Source organism: Oryctolagus cuniculus, chromosome Y (assembly GCF_051225735.1).
Source record: "Oryctolagus cuniculus isolate XC-2025 breed Fujian yellow rabbit chromosome Y, ASM5122573v1, whole genome shotgun sequence".
In the NCBI taxonomy this organism is placed as follows: domain Eukaryota; kingdom Metazoa; phylum Chordata; class Mammalia; order Lagomorpha; family Leporidae; genus Oryctolagus; species Oryctolagus cuniculus.
Window position 1 is genome coordinate 1,760,449 of NC_142889.1, and position 12,643 is coordinate 1,773,091.

General features: G+C 51.4%; 1 pseudogene; it reads left to right on the forward strand.

Moving 5' to 3' along the window:
• Positions 1 to 249: 249 nt before the first annotated feature.
• Positions 250 to 12,643, forward strand: part of LOC149119103 (heat shock transcription factor, Y-linked-like) — an 88,482-nt pseudogene continuing 76,088 nt past the window's right edge.

Sequence of the window (12,643 nt, forward strand, 5' to 3'; positions counted from 1 at the left end):
GATCCCAGAATCCCCCCAGACTCACTTGGTGATGTTCTGGTACATTCTAGAACACCTCGGAAAAATTCTAAAAAAAAATTCTCTTACTCACCTCGTGAAAGGTACGGGCGGCTTCCACATGGCAGCGGTAGGATGCAGGTGTCCATGAGAAAAGACCAGACTGTGTCCGAGGAGGAGGAGGAGGAGGAGGAGGAGGAGGAGGAGCTGGAGTCTGAGTCGGATGCGGAGGTGGAATGCGACCTGAGCAACATGGAGATCACCGAGGAGCTGCGCCGGTACTTCGCGACGACTGAGAAGCACCGAGAAGAGCGACGTGAGTGCGCGCCTCTGTCTCCTCATCCCTCCTCTCTGCCCCGACATTTGCACTCTTTCTTCCCCGATATGTAAAGCTGTTTTATAGCTCCTCGTTTGGGGCACAGGTAATATTCCAAATCTGGCCCTAAGGCTGGGAACGGTGATGTAACGTTTCCGTTGTATTAGCTTCTAGACTTCTTTGAGTTCAAGGGACCTTCAAAAAAATTTATGGAAAAAGGATTGTGAAAAAACTACACATGGACTTCAATCTTTTTTTGCACCAAAATTCCATTCTCTATGAATTTTTTTTTGACAGGCAGAGTGGACAGTGAGAGAGAGAGACAGAGAGAAAGGTCTTCCTTTTGCCGTTGGTTTACCTTCCAAGATGGCCGCCGTGGCGGGAGCTGTGCCAATCCGATGGCGGGAGCCAGGTGCTTCTCCTGGTCTCCCATGGGGTGCAGGGGCCAAGCACTTGGGCCATCCTCCACTGCACTCCCTGGCCACAGCAGAGAGCCGGGCTGGAAGAGGGGCAACCGGGGCAGAATCCGGCGCCCCGACCGGGACTAGAACCCGGTGTGCCGGCGCCGCAAGGCGGAGGATTAGCCTAGTGAGCCGCTGCGCCGGCCTCTATGAATTTTTAAAAGCATGTTTGGCTTCATCTACTTGAAAGGCAGAGCAACAGCAGAGTGGGGGGGAATCTGCTCTCTGCTGGTTACTGGTCCACCCCCCAAATGCACACAATATACAGGGCTGGGCCAGGCCAAAGCCAGAGTGCCCAGGGGACACCCACATTCTGTTTCAGGATGCCAGTTCTAGTCCCGCCTCCACGTCCATTCCAGCTTCTGCTAACGCTCCTGGGAAGGCAGCAGGTGGTGGCCCAAGTCCTTGGGTCCCTGCCACCCACGTGGAAGACCCCAATGGAGTTCCACTCTCCTGGCTTCAGCCTAGCCCAGCCCTGGCTGTTGTGGACATAAGATTGATTGATTGATTTGAGAGGCAGAGTTACGGGGGGGGGCGGGGTTCCATCCATCCACTGGTTCACTCCCCAGATGGTCACAACCACCAGAGCTGGACTGATCCAAAGCCAGGAGCCAGGAGCTTCTTCTGAGTCTCCCACGCGGGTGCAGGGTCCCAAGGACTTGGGCCATCTTCCACTGCTTTCCAAGGCCACAGCAGAAAGCTGGATCAGAAGTGGAGCAGCTGGAACTCGAACCCGCGCCCATACGGGATGCCGGCGCCACAGGCAGAGGCTTAACGTGCTAACACCACAGCCCCAGGCTTATGTCACAGCTTTGGAAAAAGAAAAATGTTGGGCTTATTCCTGCTGTCCTTATCTACAGGTAGGATGACATGTTTTTCCTGCCAGAGATTGGTACTTTTTTAGTGGAAACTATAAGTAAGCATGAAAGCAAACCACAGTCATCTTAAAGGCCATTTGGAATTTTCTGCTTATTTAAAATAAACCGGGATAATTGTCAATTTTAAAAAAAGTGGTGTGAATGAAATGAAAATAAAATCATGAAATGTGTCCTGCAGCCAAAGAACAAAAGGCAGGAGGTAAGTTACGGATATGGTTAACAACCAGCCCTCTTCTTCTGTTTTGCCTTTACCAGGTAGGATTCTAAAGATGTAGGTAATAGGCCGGCGCTGCAGCTCACTAGGCTAATCCTCCACCTAGCGGCGCCGGCACACCAGGTTCTAGTCCAGGTCGGGGCGCCGGATTCTGTCCCGGCTGCCCCTCATCCAGGCCAGCTCTCTGCTGTGGCCAGGGAATGCAGTGGAGGATGGCCCAAGTGCCTGGGCCCTGCACCCCATGGGAGACCAGGAAAAGCACCTGGCTCCTGCCATCGCATCAGCGTGGTGCGCCGGCCGCAGCAGCCATTGGAGGGTGAACCAACGGCAAAGGAAGACCTTTCTCTCTGTCTCTCTCTCACTGTCCACTCTGCCTGTCAAAAAATAAAATAAAAAAAAAAATAAAGTAAAAATAAGAAAAGAGAGAAGTGAGCTGGGTTCAAGACCATGTGCGCCCCGAGTCGCAGAAACAGGACGCACACAGGCGAGTCCAGCCCAGACGGAGGGCGAGGTCGGCGGCGAGGCTTCCGGGAGTTGTAGTCTCCCCGCTCCGCCCTGTCCAAGCCTACTGTGGCTGGACGGTGTGAAACCAGGACATACGGCCCACAGATGATAAAAGCAAAATGATAATTTCGGTCAGGAAAATTAGATCAAGGAGCTTTTTTTAACAGAAAAGAGAGAAGAGAGCTGTGTGGAATCGCGGTTCAGCACCACTTCCGCCCCGAGCCGCTGAAACAGGAAGCACACGCCCGCCCAGCGTCTGATTGGTCCCCGCGTCTGAGACGGGGGGAGCCATTGGCTGTGAACTCGTCATTCTGCGCCCAGAACCCCACCCCCTGAGGCTCCACTGCCTGCTCTCGACTGCACCGGGAACCTGTCAGTCTGCCGCCAGGACCCCACCCCCTTAGCTCCCCTGCCTGCCCCTGATGGGACGGGGAACCTCTCGGTCTGCAGCCAGAAACCCACTCCCTTAGGATCCACTGAATGCCCCTGACTGGATGAGGAACCTGTTAGCTAGCATCTAGAACCCCCCACTCGCCAGCTCCCCACATGCCCCTGACGGTACTTGGAACTGTCAGGCTGCGGCAGGAAACCAGGGTCCTTAGTTGCCCTGCCTGTCCATACTGGGCCGTCCATACTGTCAGTCTGCAGCCAGAACCCCCACCCTCTTAGGCTCCACTGAGTGCCCCTGACAGGACCGGACACCTGTCAGTCAGCACATAGAACCCCACCTTGTTAGTTCCCCAGCATGCCCCTGAGAGGACTGTGAACTCGTCAGTCTGTGGCCAGAACCCCACATCCTCAGCTCCCCTGCCTGCCCCTGATGGGACCAGGAAACCTCAGTCTGTTCAGAACTCCACCGCCTTAACTCCCCTGCCTATCCATTCACGACCAGGAACCTGTCAGTCTGCCACCATAACCCCACCCCCTGAAGCTCCACTGAGTACCCCTGACTGGACAGGGAACCTGTCAGTCTGCAGCCAGAACCCCACACCCTTCGCTCCCTCGCGGGTCCACTGACTGAACCAGGAATCTGTCAGTTTGCTATCAAAACCCAGCCCCTTAGCTCTCCTGACGCCCCTAACGGCACCCGGAACCTGCCAGTCTCCCGCCAGAACCCCACCTCCTGGGCTCCCCTGCCCGCCCCTGACGGGCACAGGAACCTGTCAGTCTGCCGCCAGAACTGCACCTGCTTAGCTCCCCTGCCTGCCCCCGATGACAATGGGAACCTGTTGGTCTGCGGCCAGAAACCCACGTCTTGGTTCCCTGCCTGCCCCTGACTGGACAGGGAAACTGTCGGTCTGCGGCCCAAACCCCACACCATGAGCTCCCTCGCCTGCCCATGACAGGACCAGGAACCTGTCAGACTGTGACCAGAACCACACCTCCTTAGACCCCTGCCTGTCCCTGATGGGATAGGGAACCTCTCAGTCTGCAGCAGCCAGAAACCACTCCCTTAGGATCCACTGAGTGCCCCTGACTGGATCAGGAACTGTCGCAGAGTGACAGGTTCTGGGTCAGTCAGGGGCAGGCAGGAGAGCTAAGGACTTGGGGTTCCTGCCGCAGACTGACAGGTTCCCGGTCCTGTCAGGGGCAGGCAGGGGAGCCAAAGACGGCGTTTCTGGCCCTAGACTGGCAAGCTACCAGTCCCATCAGCGGCAGGCAGGGGAGACAAGGAGGTGGGGTTCTGGCCCCAGACGGACAGGTTCCCAGTTCCATCAAGGGCCGGCAGGGGATCCAAGAGGTGGGGTTGTAGTCCTAGACTGTCAGGTTCTCAGGCCAGAAAGAGGCAGTCAGGGGAGCCAAGGAGGTGGGGTTCTGGCCGCAGAATGACAGGCTCTGGTTCCAGTCAGGGGCAGGCAGGGTGGTGTAAGAGGATGGTGTTCCTGCCACAGACATACAAGTTCCCTGTCTAGTCAGGGACAAGCCGGGGAGCTAAGCATGTGGGGTTCTGGCCGCACATGGACAGGTTCCCGGTCCATATGGCCAGGCAGGGAAGCTAAGGCGTTCTGGCTAAGGTTCTGGCAGCAGCATGACAGGTTCCTGGTCCCATCGCGGGCAGTCAGGGGAGCCAAGGAGGTTGGTTCTGGCCACAGACTGACAGGTTCAGGTCTATCAGGGGCAGGCAGGGGAGCTGAGGACATGGGGATCTGGCCACAGGCTGACAGGTTCCCGTTGCTGTCAGGGGAGCCCAATGAGGTGGGGTTCTGGCTACAGAGTGACAGGTTCCTGGCCCCCTCAGGGAAAGTCAGGGGAGCCACGCAGGTTAGGCTCTGGTCGAGACTGACAGGTTCCGAGTCCCGTCACAGGTAGGCAGGGGAGCCTAAGGAGGCGGGGTTCTGGCCACAGGTGACAGTTGCGGGTCCATCAAGGGTAGGTAGGGGTGCTGATGGGGTGGGGTTCTGGCTGCAGACTCACCAGTTCCTGGTCCAGTCAGGGGCGGGCAGCGTAGCCTACGGAGGTGGGGTTCTGGCCACAGAATGACGACAGGTCTCTGGTCCCATCAGGAGTAGGCAGGGAGCTAAGGACATGGGTGGGGTTCCTTCCGCAGACTGACTGACAGATTCCAGGTCCAGTCAGGGGCAGGCCTGGGAGCTAAGGGGTGGAGTTCTGGCCACAGACTGACAGGTTCCTGGTCCAGTCAGGGACAGTCAGAGGAGCCAAGGAGGTGGGGTTCTGGCCACAGACTGACAGGTTCCTGGTCTAGTCAGGTGCAGGCCTGGGAGCTAAGGGGTGGAGTTCTGTCCGCAGACTGAAAGGATCCCAGTCCCATCAGGGGGACTCACTGGAGCCTCAAGGGTTGGGGTTCTGGCTGCAGACTGACGGGTTCCCGGTCCCATCAGTGGCAGTCAGGGGAGCCAAGGAGGGTGGTTCTGGCCTCAGAGTGACACGTTTCGGTCCAGTGACGCCAGGAAGGGGAGTTAGCTACGTGTGGTTCTGGCCACAGACTGACAGATTCCTGGTCCGGTATGGTCAGGCAAGGGAGCTAAGGGGGTGGAGTTTTGGCCGCAGACTGACTGGTGCCCGGTCCTGTCAGGGGCACTCAGCAGAGACTAGAGGGTGGGGTTCTGGCTGCAGACTGACAGGTTCCTGCTCCAGTTAGGGGCAAGTCAGGGGAGCAAAGAAGTTAGGGTTCTAGTGGCAGACTGACACATTCCGGGTCCATCTGGGGCGGGAAATGAGCCCAGGAGCTGGGGTTCTAGCCGCAGACTTACAGGTACTGGGTCCAACAGAGGCAGGCAGTGGAGCTAAGGATGTGGGGTTCTGGCTGCACACTGACAGGTTCCCGGTCCAGTCAGGGGCAGTAAGGGCAGCTAAGGACATGGGGTTCTGGCCGCAACTGACAGGTTCCCAGTCCGTCAAGGGGAGGCAGGGGAGCCAAAGTGGGTGGGGTTCTGGCCACAGACTCATGGGTTCCATTTCCAACAGGGGTAGGCAGTGGAGCTAAGGATGTGGGGTTTGGCTGCACACTGACAGGTTCCTGGTCCAGTCAGGGGCAATAAGGGGAGCTAAGGACATGAAGTCTGCATGCAGACTGACAGGCTCCTGGTCCCATCAGGGGCAGCCAAAGGAGCTAAGGATGTGGGGTTCTGGCGGCAGACTTTCAGGTTCCATGTCCGTGTGGAGTAGGACAGGGAGGCAGGGTGGTGGGGTTCTTTCTGCAGACTGCAGGTTCCAGGTCTATCAAAGGCAGGCGGTCTGCTACGGACGTGGGGTTCTGGCCACAGACTGACACGTTCCCGGTCCTGTCAAGAGCACTCAGTGGAGCCAAGCTGGGTGGGGCTTTGGCTGCAGACTGACAGGTTCCTGGTCCAGTCAGGGGCAGGCAGGGGAGCTAAGGACGTGGGATTCCTGCCGCAGACTGACAGGTTCCAGGTCGAGTCAGGGGCAGGCAGGTGAGCCTCTGGTCGCAGACTGACATGACCCGGTGCTGTTAGGGGCAGGCAGGGGAGCCTAAGGAGTTTGGGTTCTGGAGTCAGACTGACAGGTCCCGGTGCAGGATGTCCAGGAAGGGGAGCAGATGGAGTGGGGTTCTGCTCAGAGACTGAGAGGTTCCTGGTCCCATCAGGGAAAGGCAGGGGAGCTAAGGAGGCGGGGTTCTGGACGCAGACTGACAGGGTTTCAGTTCTGTCAGTGGCAGTCAGGGAAGCCATGGAGGTGGGGTTCTGGTGGCAGACTGACAGGTTCCCGGTCCAGAACGGCCAGGCAGGGGAGGTAAGGGGTGGGGTTTTGGCGGCAGACTGACAGATTCCCGGTCCCATCAGGGGCAGGAAGGGGAGCCAAGGAGGTGGGGTCTGGCCAGAGGCTGAGAGGTTCTGGGTCCATTAGGGGGAAGTCAGTGGAACCAAGCATGTGGGGTTCTGGCCGCAGAGTGACGGATTCCACCTCCATCAGGGGCAGGCAGAGGAGCTAAGGCGGTTGGTTTCCGGTCACACACTGACAGGTTCCCATGCTGTCAGGGGCAGTCAGCGGAGCCAATGACGTGGGGTTCTGTCAGCAGGCCGACAGGTTCCCGGTCCCGTCAGGGCCACTCAGTGGAGACTAAGGGGGTGGGCTCTGGCTGCTGACCGACAGGTTCCTGGTCCCCTCAGGGGCAGGCAGGTGAGCCAAGGACGTGAGATTCCTGCCGCAGATGGAAAGGTTCCCAGGTTTGGCCACAGACGGAAAGGATCCTGGACCACAATGTCCAGGCATGAGAGCTAAGGGGGAGTGTCTGGTCGCAGGCTGACAGGTTCCCTGTGCACTATGGCAAGGGGTAAGGTGAAAAGGTCGTTAAGGTGAAGAGGTCCTGTCAAGATAGCCACTGAGGGAAAAAGGTCATGCCAAGATGGCCGCCGAGGAGAAAAGGTCATGCCAAGATGGCCGCTGACCACAGAAATTGCCTGGCACCAGGCCGTGATTGGATGGCTTCTGAAACCACATGACAACAGAGGAAACCACATGACAACAGAGCCTGAGTGATGGCAGGCCGTGACTGGATGGTTTCAGAACCTGCCTGGCACCAAGAGCCTGCCTGGCCACAGGCTGTGATTGGATGGCTTTGGAAACCGCCTGGCCACAGGCTGTGATTGGTGAGGGCCTAGACCGCCCCTTGACTGGATGGGCTGTCTTGGCCATAGAAGCAGCTGTAGCAACTGAAATAAACGAGTCTGCTGGCTGCCCGCCTCAGGACTGCTCTCACCCGCCTCCCGGAGTCCGTGGGGTGACTCCGCACCTCTTGCCCCCACCACGCTCCTCCTCTCAGAACAGGTTCCCCGTCCAGTCGAGAGCAGGCAGTGGAGCCTCAGGGGGTGGGGTTCTGGGCGCAGAATGACGAGTTCACAGCCAATGGCTCCCCCCGTCTCAGACGCGGGGACCAATCAGACGCTGGGCAGGCGTGTGCTTCCTGTTTCAGCGGCTCGGGGCGGAAGTGGTGCTGAACCGCGATTCCACACAGCTCTCTTCTCTCTTTTCTTTTAAATAAAGCTCCTTGATCTAATTTTCCTGACCTAAATTATCATTTTGCTTTTATCATCTGTGGGCCAAATGTCCTGGTTTCACACCGTCCAGCCACAGTAGGCTTGGACAGGGCGGAGCGGGGAGACTACAACTCCCGGAAGCCTCGCCGCCGACCTCGCCCTCCGTCTGGGCTGGACTCGCCTGGGTGACACGTCGGGCAGCCAATGGCTTCCCCCTGTCTCAGACCCGGGGGCCAATCACAGGCCGGGTTTGTGTGTGCGTCCTGTTTCTGCGACTCCGGGCGGACATGGTCTTGAAGCCAGCTCACTTCTCTCTTTTCTTACTTTTACTTCATTTTATTTATTTTTTTATTTTATTTTTTGACAGGCAGAGTGGACAGTGAGAGAGAGAGACAGAGAGAAAGGTCCTCCTTTGCCATTGGTTCACCCTCCAATGGCTGCTGCGGCCAGCGCACCGCGTTGATCTGATGACAGGAGCCAGGTGCTTCTCCTGGTCTCCCATGGGGTGCAGGGCCCAAGGACCTGGGCCATCCTCCACTGCACTCCCGGGCCACAGCAGAGAGCTGGCCTGGAAGAGGGGCAACCGGGACAGAATCCGGTGCTCAAATGGGATGTTAGTATTGTAGGCCAGGGTGTTAAACCACTGCACCACAGCACTGGCCCCATAAATAAAATCTTTAAAAAAATGCACATTGGACAGTTAACTCAGAAATCAGGAAAAGTGACCAGCTAACATGTGAAAACTTCACAATTTAGGTTTTCAAATTAATGAAAATATAATTATAAATTCATCAATATTGTGTCATAGAGTTCTGAAATTTTACTCTTGTGAGGATTTTGTAATCCGTTTCCCTTCTATTTGTTTATTGATTATTTCTAGAAGATTGCTGTGTGCTATCATTCATATTTTTATTTTTTCTTTATTTTAAAATTATTGTTTTAATTGCCCATATTTTTGTGGTATAGTATGGTAATAGATTCATATATACAAATGTGCAATAATTAAATCAGGCTCAGATTTTTTTAAAGAATGGCTTTTTTTTGAGAAAAAGAGAAAGAGCTACCATTTGTTGTTGCACTCATGTTCTTAAAGATTTCTTTGAAACACAGAGAGAAAGAGAGAGGGTGACATGGAGAACGACATCTTCCACCACCACTTCTTTCAACAAGTGGTTATAACAGCCAGGGCTTGGGTAGGTGGAAGCCTGCAGCCAAGAACACCATTTAGCTCTCCTGTGTGGTCATCAGGTACATTAACAGGAAGCTGCATCAGAACTGGAGCGGTGATGACTTTGGCATGTGATATAGGCAACCCAGCCCACTGTATCAGATTGCTTATTCCTAGGCTTGTTTCTACTGAAATTGGGCCCGATGTTGTTGGTTGAGAGAAGCAGTAGAAAATGACTCAGCCTAGAGTTTTTTGTGGCCCTTGGGGAAATAAAGCAACAAAAGGGCAATCTCTCTGTATTTCTGTCTGGCTCTGTTTCTCTCTGTCTCTGTAAGTCTGACTTTTCAATAAATAAATCTTGAAAAAAATCACTGAGATTTTTATGAGAACAAAGAACATTTTTTGCAACTCTTTTATTCTCCTCAGAGTATGCACAAGTAATCAAAATGCTGGGAAATGGACGATTAGAAGCAATGTGCTTTGATGGTGTAAAGCGATTATGCCATATTAGAGGAAAATTGAGAAAGAAGGTAGGTGTATAGATTTCTTTTATTATAAAATTTGCTGCAAAGAATTACTTTACTTCAGGTATACAACTGTTTGCCAAGCAGTTCAATTTTGTAAATTGCCAAAGACTTAAAATGAAACAGTTATTTATTTGAGAACACAAATTAAACTTCTCAAAAGATTCTATTTGTATAAAGAATTATATATTGTAGCTGTAAATGTTTACTGGATAGTTAATATAGAAATGATAAATGATTTCTACAGTACTACATTCAACTAAATGTTAATGTGAAAAAAACAATTTTTTAGTTTTAAAAGTGACAAAAGAGATGGGTAATTCATTCAGTATATGTGTTACATTTTAGTTAAATAGAACTGCAAATGGTATGAGAAATTTGAATGTGAAGTCCTATAGATTCCTTTTGAAATGTATACATTGTTTAATGATAGTATCCATTTCACTTGAACACTTTTGAAGAGACTTCCTATGTGTGGATTTCATATTTTGGGTACCAGAATTTCTTTTTTAATTTCTTTCTGAACTGTTGGAAAACCCTTTGTAGTATGTGTTTTGTGGAAAGATTCATTTAACATTAAAATCATCTTCAAATGAAAATAATATGCTGTAAAATCTGTTTCATAGGTTTGGATAAATACCTCAGACATTATTTTGATTGGTCTCCGAGAGTATCAGGTAAAAACTAAGTTTAAATTTATGTTGCAGCCTCCATAGCAAGTCATTAATTGTTAGGAAACACAGAATTAACATTGTTGGGCAATTCTAGGCCAGTGTGTTTTTAACCATTCTGCTGTTTGCATTTTGTTTAACACTATAGTGTTTTTACTACAATTTATTAATCGTGTATTTGTTTTTATTTTTTGTAAGAAGACTTGGTCAATACAGTTTCTATTTATATATGTATTTATTTTAAATATTTATTTATTTATTTGAAAGGCAGAGTTACAGAGAGCCCGAGACAGAAGCAGTGAGTGAGAAAGAAAGGCCTTTATTTGAAAGATTTACAGAGAGAAGCAGAGAAAGAGACATCTTCCATCCGTTGGTTCACTGTCCAGTTGGCTGCAACAGCCAGAGCTCCACGATCCAGGAGCCAGGTGCAGCTCTGGCTGTTGCAGCCAACTGGAGAGTGAACCAACGTTGGAAGACGTCTCTGTCTCCTCCTCTTTCTCTGTATATCTGTCTTTCAAATAAATAAAATAAATCTTTAAAAAAAAGAAAAAAAACTTCGCAGAATGCACAGAGCAGTCAAAGCTGGAATAAGCCAAAGCCAGGAACCTGAAACTCAATCTAGTTTTCCTATAGGATTTGAGGGTTGTCCCAGCCTCTTTAGTTTTCCAAAAACCTGTTCTTAAGTCATAATTTGTTGTTTTTCGAAACTGAATATTTTGTATGTCATTGTGATGTTTTGTTACTACTGCTTGTTTTTAGTGATTTATGAAAAATAGAAGATTGTTTCCCTGTCCTACTTTATTCAGATGAAATTACAGATGTCCTATATATTTCTTTTTTTTTTTGACAGGCAGAGTGGACAGTGAGAGAGAGAGACAGCGAGAAAGGTCTTCCTTTGCCGTTGGTTCACCCTCCAATGGCCGCCGCTGCAGCCGGCGCACCGTGCTGATCCGATGGCAGGAGCCAGGATCCAGGTGCTTTTCCTGGTCTCCCATGGGGTGCAGGGCCCAAGCACCTGGGCCATCCTCCACTGCACTCCCTGGCCATAGCAGAGAGCTGGCCTGGAAGAGGGGCAACCGGGACAGAATCCGGCGCCCCGACCGGGACTAGAACCCGGTGTGCCGGCGCTGCAAGGCGGAGGATTAGCCTATTGAGCCACGGCGCCGGCTCAGATGTCCTATATTTTTAATTATTTAAAATTATATATTTTTTTCTATTTGTTTTAGAATTTTTTACTAGAGTACGGGTGGGTAAAGGAAGAAAAGCAGTGCAGTGTTATGAGTTTTACAAGTTTGTTTATTTCTAAGGATAACAAAGCAGACGTAATTTTAAAATACAACGCAGATGAAGCTAGAAGTCTGAAGGCATATGGCGAGCTTCCTGAACATGGTAATGTCTATTATTATTAATCTACTCTGTCATAGATATTTTCTTTTTTTTCTTTTTTTATTTTTCTTTTATTTATTTATTTATTTATTTATTTATTTATTTATTTATTTATTTATTTATTTTGGCAGGCAGAGTGGACAGTGAGAGAGAGACAGAGAGAAAGGTCTTCCTTTGCCGTTGGTTCACCCTCCAATGGCTGCTGCGGCCGGCGCACCGCGCTGATCCGATGGCAGGAGCCAGGATCCAGGTGCTTCTCCTGGTCTCCCATGGGGTGCAGGGCCCAAGCACTTGGGCCATCCTCCACTGCACTCCCGGGCCACAGCAGAGGGCTGGCCTGGAAGAGGGGCAACCGGGACAGAATCCAGCGCCCCGACCGGGACTAGAACCCGGTGTGCCGGCGCCGCAAGGCGGAGGATTAGTCTACTGAGCCGCGGTGCCGGCTATGTCATAGATATTTTCATTCTTTGTGTTTAGTTGAAGGAATTTTCATGGAGTTGTCTGTGACATTAAATATATACACTTTCTGGTGAGTTTGTAAGTTTGCAAAACTTTGAAACCTGGATTTATATAAACGTCTGTCAAAGTAACACATTATTAGCATTTTTCCATTTAACATTTCTCAGCCGACTCATAGTTTTCATTTTCTTAAAAAGATTTTATTTATTTATCTGAGAGGTAGAGTTGCAGACAGTGAGAGGGAGAGACACAGAGAAAGATCTGAAAATCAATTGAAATTCTTTGCATTTGAGGAAGTGCCGATGTCTGTGAATTAGTCTAGCACCTCCTTTTCTCTTTTATTATGTATTTATTTTAAAAAGATTTATTTATTTATTTGAAAGACAAAATTACAGAGAGACATAGAGATGAGACAGAGAGAGAGAGGTCCTCCACCCACTGATTCACTCTCCAATTGGCCGCAATGGCCAGAGCTGTTCTGATCTGAAGCCAGGAGCCAGGAGCTTCCTCTGGGTCTCCCATGTGGGTGCAGGGGCCCAAGGACTTGAGCCATCTCCAACTGCTTTCCCAGGCCAGAGCAGAGAGCTAGATCAGAAATGGAGTAGCCAG